Raw genomic sequence first — 13,393 nt, forward strand, 5'->3', positions numbered from 1 at the left:
CGATTGAAGAGGTCGCACCTGATGGCGGCCGACCAGGCAAGGGGGCAGGAAGTGAGCCGGCGACGAAGGTGGCCACGGGCAGGCGAATCACCACTAAGCCCACACCCAACATCGGAACGGGCACCCGAGCGCCGCGGAAGCCACCCTCGTAGCAACAAGGGTTTTGCTTCAACCAAGGGCCTTAAAACCATAGACGGAAAAGCTACGGCTAGAATGGCTTCAGCATAATGTGACGTGTGCGGTGGGCGCACGCCGTGTGGGTGTATACCCGCAAGTCCTTCAAGGTTTTGCACCGGCGACGCCTGGCCTATGTGTGAGGTAGGAGCCATACGATCCGTTCCTACTGGCACGCGGACTTCGCATTCTAGAACCGCGTTACGGGTTGCCACATTAAACGTTCGTGGACTACGCTCTAGACGAAGGCAATACCAGGTCAGTCGTCTCTTCCGCTAGTATGACCTTGACTTGATAGCGGTTCAGGAGACCAAGGTTGAAAGTCAGGAGCAAACGGAACGCATGGTCGAACCTTTTAGGTGTTTGTACAACGTTTGCGTATGTCACTCCCTTGGCACCTCTGGAGGCTGTGCCATTTTTTTGTGTAGTTCTTTAGGTCTTGTGGAAGAATATGTTTATTCTAGTGAAGACGGCCGAATTGTCGTTTGTGATTTTCTGTTCGTGTTTCAGAAATGGCACGTCATTTGTATATATGCACCAAATGGCGTTAAAGATCGTCTTAGGTTTTTTGCAAGTGTTGAACCATAATTAAAATGTGAAAGAAAAGTCATACTGCTCGGTGATTTTAACTGCGTATGCCTGAAGGAAGATAGGAGCAAGAGATTGGTAGTTCGGGATCAAAGTACTTTGTTTTTATCTACGATTACGCAAGAGTGTGGCCTAGATGATGTCGGAAATGTACTGCAAAACGGAAGTGGCACTTTCTATACACATTTCCAACGTGATTACCATTCCCTTTCAGACAGAGCCTACATGGCAGATGTGCTTGTACCACTTTGCAACAGTTAAGAGGTTAAACCGCTAGCGTTTACTGACCACAGTGTCGTAATGTTTTCAATAGCCGTGAAAAAAAAGTACGTCAAGTTTTTCGTGGAAGTTGTGCAAAATCAACAACAAATTACTTAATGATAAAGTCTTTGTAGACAATGTGAAAGCACTTATAGAAAAAATGCACTTGTTTGAGTCGGGGAGACTTGTTGATGCATGGGACCGGTTTAAGGAAGAAGTAAAAATTAGCGCTATCGATAGCTCTTCCATTTTACACGAGAATGAAAAAAGAAAAGAAAGAGAAATACAGTGTCAGTTGGAATTCTTGTTGACAGTTGAGAGCACGCAGCCAGGGACTTTCAATGTAGGAATAAGAAAAAAGAAGAATCAGCTTGAAATAATGGATATAGAAAAATACAGAGGCGGAGTTATAGGCGCACGCGCAGCACACCTCTGGCTCGGCGAAACACCGGCGAAACGATCCTTGAGCGAGGAGAAGCGGTACGCTTCACGCAAGGAAATAGCGCAGATAACGTACGGTGAAGAGATTACAAGGGACAAATTGATGATCCAACAAGCGTTTTTCGAATATTACAAAGGATTGCTGGGATGCGGCGGTAAAGGTGAGGCGTCTTTACACGGTCAATTTTTGAAACTAATGCCCACATTAGATAACGAAACCAAAGTACGCCTTGAAATGCCAATTGGCTTAACTGAAATAGAAAGAGCAATAGACGATCTAAGCGAAGGGATAACGCCGGTTCCAGACGGACTTGGTGCTGCTTTTTATTAGGCGTTTAAGCATGACCTCTCGAAGGCTATTTCGCGGCTCTTCGCTGAAGCGTACGAAATAAAGGATGCACCGCCATCCTTTAGAAGGTCGCAAATTGTACTGATACCCAAAAGCGACGACCCAGTGAAGCTTTTATCAGTGAGTGCTTACCGTTCTATAAGCCTCACCAATGTAGATTATAAGGTTTTCATGAAGGTGCTAGTCAAAAGACTGCAGACTGTAATAGAGCTAATAGTAGGACCTCACCAAACCTGCGAGATAAAGGGCAGAACCATAGCAACGAACATTCACACAGCGAGGAGCATCCTCGAATGTTGTGATGCGTGGGACAGGCAAGTCGTCATGTTACAATTAGACCTCGAAAAGGCTTTCGATCGTGTAGTGCATTACGTACTCTTTACAGTATTGGAACGTGAAAATGTCGGGAATGTTATCTTAGAAGGTGTAAAAATGTCCTATAAGAGTTGTGAGGCTAAAATTGTCATTAACAATGAAGTCACTGAAAGTATTCGAATTGCCAGGAGCGTTCGCCAGGGGTGTCCAATTTCTCCTTTATTGTTTGCCATTTACTTAGAGCCCTTTTGTTTGAGCATAATTCACACTAACAAAGTACGTGGTTTTAAGTTTATGATGACGGAGGTCAAATTATTGTCTTATGCTGATGACATTGCCGTTTTCTGTGAAAACAGAGAAAGTATTAGCGAAGTTGCGAGAGTAGCCGACAAGTACTGCAAGTGGTCCGGTAGTGCAATAAACTGGAATAAGTGTGTAGGTCTGTGGCATGGCACCTGGGAGGCAATGCCAGAGTTTTTCGAAAATGTAAAATGGAGGGACGTGCCCACAAAATATCTCGGGGTGCCACTAGGGGGTATAAAGATACAGATGAATATTGGAAGGACGAAACAGAAAAGTTGAGAGAGAAAGTAAATAAGTGGGGAGGGAAAAACTTCTCGATATTCGCCCAGTCAACAGTGTGCAATATCTTCTTAGTAGCGAAAGTTTGGTACGTGCTTCAGGTGCTTTGCATGAATAGGCTTAACATTCAGAAGATACACAGAATCTTTGCAACTTTTATTTTGGGATCCCAATGGGTACGTACGAGTCGTACAAATCTTTTTCGATCAGCTAAAGCTGGTGGGCTGGGATTGGCCCATTTTTTTACGAGACATTGGGCCGAGGTTTATTTTTCTACCAAATCAGAGTCATCGATTCTTGCGCACCATGTTACAAATTAGATTATGCTGTTATTTACCTGAATTCATCGTATCGACTTCTTGCGCAGGGCGAATGGGTATACGTGGTTATCTGCGCCAAGTTGTATCTGCTTTTCGTATAATAAACGTTCGTTTTTCTCTGCAGTACTTGTGCGAAGTTGAGAAAAAACGGCTGTATAAAGATCTTATCCACGTAATGATTCCAGAACCCTTGTATCGCACCTTGTATGCAATGCGGCCAGGAAACGATGTCTTTCAATGAATCAAAAGAATGGTAGTACGGCCATAAGCCAAAACCTTTTTTTTTCAACTACACACTGGTACGTTGCCCGTGAAACCGTGGCTACAGGAAAAGGGCCTATTTGTTCCGTGGAGGACTAATTGCCTCTTGTGCCGCAACCCGGAAAGTATTGATCACATTTTTTTGGACTGTTGGAATGCCGTATTCCACTGGGACATCCTTCAGCGAACTTTAAAGAAAGACCTCCCTATAACATCGTACGGTAATCGTTTTCTCCCGGTTCAGTGTGAAAGTGACATACCGTATGATATGTTTAGGTTGTTGAGTATGCACGCAATTTGGAAGACACGAATGGCGGCGAGGCATGAGGATGTAAAGGCGCGCCCAGCCAGAGAATACCTTAAAGAAAGTATAGCTTACACCAGGGTTGTTTATTGTGCAGGCGAAGATCAGACGGAATGGCTACCCGTTCTGATTGACCTCATTTCATTATAATCATCGCACGCCAAACAAAGTGTGTTTGACGTTTTTAAACATTACTCTGTGTCATTCTATTCTGTGAATGCGTTTGGTTCTTCCGTTGTACTTTGCACGTAATGTGCCATTCAGCGAATAAAAAAAAAAGCCGCTATAGTACAGTGGAAGAGCACTGGTCTTGTAAACCAGGGATCGTGACTTCAATCCTCACTGGTGGCAGTGCATACTTTTTTGTATTCACATATATTATCTGCGTGTAATGCAAGCGCTACATAGCTGAACCGTTTTGTGTGCAACTTCGCATCGCCGCTATAGCTCAGTGGTAGAGCACTGGTTTTGTAAACCAGGGGTCGTGAGTTCAATCCTCACTGGTGGCAGTGCATACTTTTTTGTATTCACATATTTCATCTGCGTGTAATGCAAGCGCTAAATAGCTGAACCGTTTTGTGTGGAACTTCGCATCGCCGCTATAGCTCATTCTACTTCCGGCCACTGAGCGTGACGGACGGCGAATCATGAGCTCCAACGGAGCGGCGATTGCGGCCTTTGGTGGCCGCGGAAACAGGCCTGAAGAAGTTCAAGATAGCGAGCATCAGATTATTTTGCCTACTCTGCACACCGGACGTGTTGTTTTGAACACGGTTTTTATGCACGGAGACCCACGAGTCCGACCGTTTAGAGTCGAAGATTTCCGAGACGCGCTGACCAAGATCGGTACGCTCCATGACGTGGTGGCTTTGGGGGCGTACCAAATCGACCACGTCTGGGCGGTGACTTTAGGCAGCGCGGAAGCAAGGAGCGGCTTCTCGCCTTCAAGCAGCTGAACGGTAAGGGGTGCCGGTGCCTTGTTCTGGACCAAGAGGACCAACAGGTGAAGCTTCGACTCCACTGGATGCTTCATGGCGTGGCCGACGACGACATTCGGACGGCGCTTGCGGCGTTTGGGAAGGTTACTGAACTGACCCGTGAGCGCTGGCGTGTTCAAGGCGTCCGCGAAAATGGTTCAACCTCGAGAACCATGCTCCTAAAGATGAAGCCTGGTATGAAGATCGAGGACCTGCCGTATCAGATAAGAGTTGCAGGAGAGCTGGCCCTCATGGTCGTGCCTGGACGGCCGACGCAGTGCTTGCGCTGCCGCGGCACGGGCCACGTACGCCGAGAATGCAAGATACCAAGGTGTTCGAACTGTAGACGTTTCGGCCACGGTGAGGAGTGCGTACGGACGTACGCAGTTGCCACAGGAACTGCGTCGGCGGTTGATTCGGCGGACCACATCATGAACGTTGACAAAGCCAAAACATCTGCAAAAGGAGCCGGGGAATGCGAAAAGCCTGCCATGACTGCAAAGTCATCGGTGGCTGAGGGAGAAGGAAAAGAAACGATAACCAAAGAAAGCAAAGAAACGGCAAGGATACGCTGCGAAGGAAAAGAAGACGGGAGGGCGACTGGTGCCGAGGGAGCACCCGAGCCGGACGTGCCTGAACCAGGGAACAGCCAGGAGCCCCTCAACAAGAGCGGCGGCCGAGCGTTGAGTGTCACGGGCACAGCGAAACGCACGCACACCGAACAGGGCAACGAAAAGGACCAGGCGACGGCCGCTAGCAGCGAGGAGCCACCGACGAAAACGACACAAGGGAGGCGACCACTCTTCAAAACAAAGCCACATGTAAGGTCGGAATCGAGAGTCGCCGAAAAGCAGGCCTTGCAGCTAGGCCTACCTGGCCAAACAAGTGACCCCGGCACCAACAAAAGCGTCTAGCGACGTGCTGGACGCGGAAGGGAAGCACCATGCTCTCGGCCTCTTATCACCGCAGCAAAATGGTTTCCGTACTCACGCTTAAAGTTGCCAGTCTAAATGTACAAGGCTTAGCCACAAAGAAAAAGCAGAGTCATGTGCTGTGCGTTCTAATTATCCAAGATATCGATATGCTTGGTCTACAAGAAACAAAGGTCGAAGGGGAAGAAGAGATTGAGAGCATGGTGCAGCGTTTCACGTCTAGATTTTACGCCGTTGTCAGTCACGCAGTTGGTACTACTTCGCTGATGGAGCGCGCGTCTATATAAAGCTTTTAAAAGAGAGCTGGCGCATTTGCTTGCACATGTATTCAATGACGCATACGAAAAGAAATCATTACCACCTTCCTTTGGAAAAACGCACACCATTCTAATACCGAAGAGCGATCAAATAGACAAACTCAGATTCGTGTCATCCTACAGACAGATTTCACTAACAAACGTCGATTATAAAATATTTATGAAGGTTTTAGCTAGCAGGCTTCAAGGCGTCATCAAAAAAATTGTCGCAGACCATCAAACTTGTGGCATCAAAGGGCGATCTATTTTTTCAAACATCCACAAGATGCGATGTGTGCTCGAGGGCTGTGACGTAACCGGTGGCGGTGTTGCAGTTCTTCAGCTCGACCTGGAGAAAGCGTTCGATTTTGTCGCTCACGTTATTTTGTTTTCCATCTTAGATCATGTTAATGTCGGTTCCATCATCACTGAGGGCGTGGCCTTGGCGTACCAGAATTGCACAACAGGATTAATTATTAATAAGTCTCTGGGGGCCCCCATTAACATCATGCGTTCGGTGCGCCAAGGCTGCCCCCTCAGCCCGCTGTTATTTGCTATCTACGTAGAAGCAATGTGTGTAGCAATTAATGAAAATGACGGAATACGGGGTTTCAGATTGGGAGCGACAGAAGTGAAGTTGCTTGCATATGCAGATGACATTGCAGTGTGTTGCACTGACAAACCGAGTGTAATGGAAACAATATCTGTAGTAAAGCATTTCTGTGCCGTAACGGGTAGCAGAGTAAACTGGGGCAAATCGCTAGGACTGTGGCACGGGGACTGGTTTTCTGCACCCGACTATTTCGCGAACGTGAACTGGGTGAAAACTCCGAGAAGGTATCTGTGTGTTCTCCTAGACAGGTACAATAGCAGCGACGAGTACTGGAGGAACCAAACCAAAGAACTGAAAGAAAAAGTAGATAAATGGAAAGGTAATAACCTGTCCATGTTTGCAAGAGTGACAGTTTGTAACATGTTTTTTATTACTAAGTTATATTACGTCTTGCAAACACTGTATTGTTCTAGAGTAAATGTGCAAAGGCTGCACAGAGTGTTTGCGGTTTTCATCTGGGGATCAACATGGGAACGGTGCTGCCGAACAAATTTGTTCAAAAGAGTTAAGGATGGGGGTGTGGGCCTGGCGCATCTTTTTGTTCGTCAAGTTGTAAACCGATTTTTGTTTTTTCGCGATGTGCGCGATCCTTTTCTGCGCACCGTATGCCAGCTAAGGTTGAGTAACGCTTTGCCGGCACATGTTGTTAGCACGGCAAGCATGACGGGAACGCTGCGTGGATATTTCAAGGAAGTGGTCGACAGTGTACACTTCCTTTCTGTTCGTTTTACAAATGATTACCTTTGTGAAGTGAAAAGGAAAACATTGTATAGAGATGTATGCGACATTGTTTTAATAATATTTGGGGTTTTACGTGCCAAAACCACTTTCTGATTATGAGGCACGCCGTAGTGGAGGACTCCGGAAATATTGACCACCTGGGGTTCTTTAACGTGCACCTAAATCTAAACACACGGGTGTTTTCGCATTTCGCCCCCATCGAAATGCGGCCGCCGTGGCCGGGATTTGATCCCGCGACCTCGTGCTCAGCAGCCCAACACCATAGCCACTGAGCAACCACGGCGGGTCGACATTGTTTTCCGAGTGCCCTTATACAGTGCCATATACAGTGGAGGGCCAGGACAGGATGTACTTAAAAGAGTAAAACACATGCAGGTGCCACCAGGGGTAAAGACGTTCTTCTTTAAGCTACACACCGGAACGCTCTCCGTGAAGACGTTTCTGGAGGAAAGGGGTTGTCTCGTACCTTGGGGGTCGCACTGCTTGATATGCAAGAAGCCCGAAAATATAGCTCACGTTTTCCTACATTGCTGGCCGGCAGTTTTCTTCTGGGACGTATTAAAGTGAACCCTGAAGAAAGAGCTACCGGTGGACCTCTAAGGTATCAGGTATCTGGCCATTAAAGATGACGACGGGGTTCCCTATGACTTTGTTATGTTGAATGCTCTACACTGTATATGGCGTGCTCGCATGACAGGGTACCATTGCGATCCTGACGCTAGGCCAGCTCGTGTTTACTTCAAAGAATGTATGTCGCGATTTATTGAAATGCAGAAAATAGAAGAATATGTACCGGATTGGCTGTCGAGGCTAGAACCCCTGACAGCCATGAAGGAATTTTAGTTAGACAACGCCGCTCCAATATGGACAGACGGCTCTATTGTACGGTTTCTTTCTTTACGTACCTTCCATTGTTTTCTTTTCTTTCTCCTCCAGTTTTTGGAATTTTTGATACATAAGTGTCTGCTAACTGTATGGTCTTAGTAACGTCGAAGACCGGCAATAAATAAAAAAAAACCACCATAGCTCAGTGGTACAGCAATGGTCTTCTAAACCAGGGGTCGTGAGTTCAATCCTCACTGGTGGCAGTGCATACTTTTTCTATTCACATATTTTATGTGCGTGTAATGCTACCGCTACATAGCTGAACCGTACTGTGTGTAACTTCGTATCGCCGCTATACCTCAGTGGTAGAGCTCTCGTCTTGTAGACCAGGGGTCGTGAGTTCAATCCTCACTGGTGGCAGTGCATACTTTTTCTATTCACACATTTTATGTGCGTGTAATGCTAGCGCTACATAGCTAAACCCTTTTGCGTGCAACTTCGCATCGCCGCTATAGCTCAGTGGTAGAGCACCGGTTTTGTAAACCAGGGGTCGTGAGTTCAATCCTCACTCGTGGCAGTGCACACTTTTTCTGTTAACATATTTTATTTGCGTGTAATGCAAGCGCTACATAGCTAAACAGTTTTGTGTGCAACTTCGCATCGCCGCTATAGCTCAGTCATTCTGCTTCCGGCTCCCGAGCTGAACGGATCGCGGGATCATGGGCTCCAATGGAGCGGCATATGCGGCTGTTAGCCGCGGCAACAGGCTTTCGACGGAAGAAGATAAAGATTACCAGATAATTTTGCCTCGCCTACCTACAGGACGTATTGTTTTGAACACAGTTTTTTTGCACGGCGACGCTCGTGTTCGCCCGTTTCGTGTAGAAGATTTTCGAGACGCGCTTCAAGCTGTTGGTATGCTCTCTGGCGTCGTCGCCCTTGGAGCATACCAAATCAACCATGTATGGGCGGTGACGACGAAGACAGCCGAGGCTGCCGAAAAGCTGGCGGCCCTGAAGGAGCTGCAGGTGAAGGGGCGTCGCTGCCTGGTCATCGACCCCAAGGAACAACAGGTGAAGCTTCGTATCCACTGGCTTCTGCATGGGGTGGACGACGAAGACGTCAAGACCGCGCTGGCCTCCTTCGGCAAGGTGACGGAAGTGACCCGGGAGCGCTGGCGAGTGGATGGCGTTTCCGACAAGGGCTCGACGACCCGAGCAGTGCTGCTGCAGCTGAAGGCAGGAATGAAAGTCGACGACCTGCCCCACCAGATCCGCGTCGCCGGCGAGCTTGCGCTGGTGGTAGCCCCAGGACGTCCCATGCAGTGCCTGCGCTGCCGAGGCTCTGGCCACGTTCGTCGTGAATGCAAGGTTCCCCGTTGCTCGCGGTGCAGGCTTTTTGGACACAACGACGCGGACTGTGTGCGTTCATACGCAGTAGCCGCGGGTTCGGCGGAGAGCGAGCCGTCGACGTTAGACCATGTAATGGACGTGACCGAGGCGGAGGAAGCGGCCACGGGAGCTGGAAACGGCAAAGTGGCGGCAGAAACCGGCGTGACGACCAAGCAAGCCGAAGGAGGAAGGAATATCCCTCCCCCCAAAGAACCAGCAGCTACAGTCGAGAGCGTGAAGACGGCCCCGCATGAAAATGAGAGCCGCCAGCCAGCTACGGATGCAACGCAGGCAGAGGCGGACGACAACGCGACCCCTGCTAGCGCCCGCGTCGAATCCGTCTCGGCACCGGTCAAGAGATCCCTGCAGCACGAGGAGAAAGTCGACGGAAAGGCTGGCGGTGACTCCGAGGCACCACCCGCTAAGACGCTACCTGGAAGGCGCTCCACCCTCAAGCCTAAGCCGAACTTGGAGACTGACCGTAGGCTTACCCCGAAGCCGACCAAAGAGGAACCCGGGCGACGGCCGCCGGATGGCCACGGAGGCGTCTAGCGGTCAGCTAGACGTTAAGGTGAGCACCATGCTCCGGGCCTTCTCCCCTCCGGTTTTCACCAATAATGGCTACCAACCCGTCGCTTAGCCTCGGCACGCTAAACGTTCGAGGTCTGGCCGCCAAAAGGAAACAGAGTCAGGTTTACAGACTACTAGTGGACCACGACCTCGACGTTTTAGCCGTGCAAGAAACCAAGGTAGACGGCGAGGAGGAGACCGGGAGCATGGTGCAAAGATTCACGTATAACTACTATACGTTAGTGAGCCACGCCTTAGGGACTTCGGCAGGGTGTGTGCTGTTCGTGAGGAAGCTCCCTGGTCTTGTTATAGATGGTTACTTCTCCTGTACTTCTGGTCGACTTGTCTTTTGTGACTTCAGCTATTGTAATGTCCAATGGCGCGTGTTTTGCATTTATGCGCCTAATACTGTGCAAGAGAGGGCAAATTTCTTTTTGAGTTTAAAGCATCATTTACATGTGCAAAAAATGATAGCCTGTGTAGGCGACTTCAACTGCGTATTGAAAGCTGAGGATAGGTCTACGCGTCGCGTGGTTTGTGACAAAAGTAGTGATATCCTGGCGCAGATCACACACGAATTCGAATTAGAAGATATCGCAGAATGTTTTCGCGGTCACGGAGACGTAAGCTACACTCACTTTCAGGGCACAAGTCACGCACGCTTAGACCGTATCTATCTTTCATATGATTTAGTTGAAAAATGCCAGTGCTACACAGTTACGGCCGTATCATATTCTGACCACTGCCTGGTAAAATGCACGGTGGGCAGGAAGAAAGAACGAAACAAGTTCGTCTGGGAACTGTGGAAATTGAATGAAGAGCTGTTACGGGATGAAACTTTTAACGAAAATGTAGTGGCTACTCTGAATTCCTTTGGAACAGACAGTTCTACGAAATTTGGTGAGGAATGGGAGTTGCTGAAGCAAAGCATTAAATTGAAGGCAATCGAAAGAAGTAGCGTACTGCGATATGAACAAAAGGCCAGAGAAAAGGATTTAACAACATTGCTAGAAAAATTTGCGAAGCTTGAATGCATGCAACCTGGCGCCTATCAACAAGATATGCGCGCCGTTAAGAAGAAGCTCGAGGTATTCGACGAAGATCGCTTCCGAGGTGCGCTAGTGCGCGCCAGAGCAGAAAGGCTATCATGCGGGGAAACGCCAACGAAAAGAGCACTGGGGTTAGAAAAAAAGCACTCGAGACGTAAGCAGATTGAGGCTATCGAATATGAAGGGGTGGTATTAACGGATAACAATAATATAGGGCGTGCTTTCTTTGAGCATTACAAAGAACTTTTTACATTCAGGCCTGTCAACATGCACGATTTCAAGAAATTATTTTTGCAACGAATCCCACAGCTGTCGAGTGAGGTTAAAGAAACCTTAGAACGACCATTAACAGAACATGAAGTGATGAAAGCCATCGAAGACCTGAATCCTGGGAAGTCGCCAGGTCCAGACGGTCTTTGTGCCGCATGGTACAAATCGTTCAAAAGCCACCTAGCTCCTATCTTAACAGCAGTTTTCAAGGAAGCATATGAACTGAAAATACTTCCACCATCCTTTGGCCAGTCCCATACAGTACTAATACCGAAAACAGAAGAGACCGAAAAGCTCAAGCAACTTTCCTCCTACAGACCCATAGCGCTTACTAACTGCGACTACAAAATATTGATGAAGGTGTTGGCACGACGGGTCCAGTCAGTTATTCAGGAAGTAGTCGGCCCACACCAGACGTGTGGTATTCGTGGAAGAACCATTTTCACTAACATCCATAAAATGAAGTGTGTGCTGGAGTGTTGTGACGCCATGTGCGATGCAGTAGCCATCCTCCAGCTAGACTTGGAGAAGGCGTTTGATTGTGTTTCTCACGACATATTGCTTACCATCCTTGAACACGTTAATTTTGGCCACATAATCACTGAAGGGGTGACCATGGCGTACCGGAGCTGCTATACCAGACTTATAGTTAATCAGATGTTGGGGGCCCCCATTAACGTGAAGCGCTCCGTTCGCCAGGGTTGTCCACTCAGTCCACTCCTGTTTTGTGTCTACATAGAAACGCTATGTCTGGCCATCATTGAAAATGAATGTATTAAGGGGTTTAGTCTTCAATCAGCAGAAGTGAAGCTACTGGCATACGCTGACGATGTGGCTGTGTGCTGTAAGGACAAACAAAGTGTATTGAATACTGTGAATATCGTCAAAAAGTTTGGTAACGTCACTAACAGCTACGTTAACTGGCAGAAATGTTTGGGGTTTTGGCATGGAAGATGGGCGTCTACACCAGACCACTTTTCGAACGTAAACTGGGTCACGACGCCAGTGAAGTACCTTGGAGCACCCCTTGATGCCTACAAGGACAGTAGCGAGTACTGGAAGGAGCGGACAAAACAACTAAAAGAAAAAGCCGACCGATGGAACGCCTGTTACTTGTCAATATTCGCGAGAGCTACAGCGTGCAACATGTTTCTCGTGACAAAGATCTGGTACGTAATGCAGGTACTACAGTGCTCTCGTATTAATGTGCAGAAACTGCACCGCGTGTTCGCTGTATTCGTGTGGGCATCAAGCTGGGAGCGATGTAGCCGAGATAATCTCTTCCGGCGCGTGAAGGATGGTGGTCTGGGGTTGGCGCACCTCTTCCTGCGTCAACTGGTGAATAGATTCTCCTTCTTTCGAGATACAAACGACCCATTTCTGCGCACGGTGATCCAAATGAGGCTGTCAAGATCACTTCCCGAATTCGTTGTAGGTACGGAAATAATGCCAGGACCAGTCCGTGGTTTCTTTCGGGAAATAGTTCAGAGTGTTTCCTTTTTGAGTGTTCGTTTTTCAAGTGCATATTTGTGGAGTGTAAAACGGAAAAAGTTATATCGTGATTTATGTGACAGTGTTTTGCTGGTACCTATGTACAGAGCCCCGTACAGTGGAGGCCCAGGCCTAGATGTATTGAAAAGGGTGAAGAAGATGCCAGTTCAGCCAGCAACTAAATCGTTCTTCTTTAAATTACACACCGGTACTCTACCTGTTAAATTCTTCCTTGAACAACGTGGGTTCTACATGCCATGGGGAACCCACTGCCTTATATGTAAAAAAACAGAAAGCATAGATCATGTCTTCATCCACTGTTGGGAAGGAGTCTTTTTCTGGGACGTGTTACAAAGGACTCTAAAAAAGGAGCTACCTATAGATCCCCACGGAATCAGGTTTCTGCCAGTATATGACGACGAAGGTTTCCCGTACGACCTGATCATGCTTACGGGCCTCCACTGTTTATGGCGCGCAAGAATGGCGGGTTACCATTGTGACCCGGATGCCCGACCGCCGCGTCTGTACTTTTGTGAATCCATGCAACGGTATGTGGAAGTGATGAAGATGCAACAGCCTGTTCCTGAGTGGCTGTCGAGGGTTGAACCCCTTACAGCACTAAAGGAATTTTAATCCGACAACG

At 48.0% G+C, this 13,393-nt stretch overlaps 3 non-coding genes across 3 annotated transcripts; all 3 read left to right on the top strand.

Moving 5' to 3' along the window:
• The first annotated feature begins 4,032 nt into the window (after window positions 1–4,032).
• TRNAT-UGU (transfer RNA threonine (anticodon UGU)) lies at window positions 4,033–4,104 on the top strand. Its single transcript has one exon. It is a non-coding gene; the product is annotated as a tRNA-Thr (tRNA).
• A 4,066-nt stretch (window positions 4,105–8,170) lies between these two features.
• Window positions 8,171–8,242, top strand: TRNAR-UCU (transfer RNA arginine (anticodon UCU)). The gene has a single exon. It is a non-coding gene; the product is annotated as a tRNA-Arg (tRNA).
• Window positions 8,243–8,484: 242 nt separating this feature from the next.
• TRNAT-UGU (transfer RNA threonine (anticodon UGU)) lies at window positions 8,485–8,556 on the top strand. The gene has a single exon. It is a non-coding gene; the product is annotated as a tRNA-Thr (tRNA).
• Window positions 8,557–13,393: the final 4,837 nt, after the last annotated feature.

This window comes from Dermacentor variabilis, chromosome 7 (genome assembly GCF_050947875.1).
Source record: "Dermacentor variabilis isolate Ectoservices chromosome 7, ASM5094787v1, whole genome shotgun sequence".
Classification (NCBI taxonomy): domain Eukaryota; kingdom Metazoa; phylum Arthropoda; class Arachnida; order Ixodida; family Ixodidae; genus Dermacentor; species Dermacentor variabilis.